The sequence below is a fragment of the Triticum aestivum genome, chromosome 7D (genome assembly GCF_018294505.1).
Source record: "Triticum aestivum cultivar Chinese Spring chromosome 7D, IWGSC CS RefSeq v2.1, whole genome shotgun sequence".
In the NCBI taxonomy this organism is placed as follows: Eukaryota; Viridiplantae; Streptophyta; class Magnoliopsida; order Poales; family Poaceae; genus Triticum; species Triticum aestivum.
The window spans coordinates 619,398,326-619,399,421 of record NC_057814.1 but is presented as its reverse complement, the minus strand read 5'-3'; positions in this window follow the sequence as shown (position 1 = coordinate 619,399,421).

Sequence of the window (1,096 nt, the reverse complement as noted above, 5' to 3'; positions counted from 1 at the left end):
TTTAAAAAACATTGAAGTGCCCGTGTAACAGATGAGTTCTCGTCCGAAACCCTGATACTCCGAAAGAGATTGTCCAGTTTGTACACGAGGTGCGTCCAGTTTTCGCCGTGACCCTCTCTACTCATTTGCACATGCTATGCGGGCGAACTGATGATACCATGCCAAGTTCCAACATTTTCAGAGTTCATTTTGTAGTGATTTTCAATTTCACCGTCATTTAGCTCTCTAAACAAATCGGTAAAAGACCGAAAAACAGCAAATGATGTCAGAACGTGTTGGAAATTTATGACGTCGCTTTGAATGGTGTGTACGGAACGCAAAAAGGTCTGGAGTTGTAATAAGTTTAAAAAAATGAAGTGCCCATGTAACAGATGAGTTCTCGTCAGAAACCCTGATACTTCGAAAGAGATTGTCCAGTTTGTACACGACGTGCGTCCAGTTTTTGCCATGACCCTCTCTACTCTTTTGCACATGCTATGCGGGCGAAATGATGATATCATGCCAAGTTCCAACATTTTCAGAGTTCATTTTGTAGTGATTTTCAATTTCACCGTCATTTAGCTCCCTAAACAAATCGATAAATGACTGAAAACAACAAATGATGCCAGAACGTGTTGGAAATTGATGACGTCACTTTGAATGATGCATACTGAACGCAAAAATAGGCTGGAGTTCAAATAAGTTTTAAAAACATTGAAGTGCCCGTGTACCAGATGAGTTCTCGTCCGAAACCCTGATACTCCGAAAGAGATTGTCCAGTTTGTACACGACGTGCGTCCAGTTTTCACCGTGACCCTCTCTACTCTTTTGCACATGCTATGCGGGCGAAATGATGATACCATGCCAAGTTCCAACATTTTCAGAGTTCATTTTGTAGTGATTTTCTATTTCACCGTCATTTAGCTCCCTAAACAAATCGGTAAATGACTCAAAAATAGCAAATGATGTCAGAACATGTTGGAAATTGATGACGTCGCTTTGAATGGTGTGTACGGAACGCTAAAAAGTCTGGAGTTGTAATAAGTTTAAAAAAATGAAGTGCCCATGTAACAGATGAGTTCTCGTCAGAAACCTTGATACTTCGAAAGAGATTGTC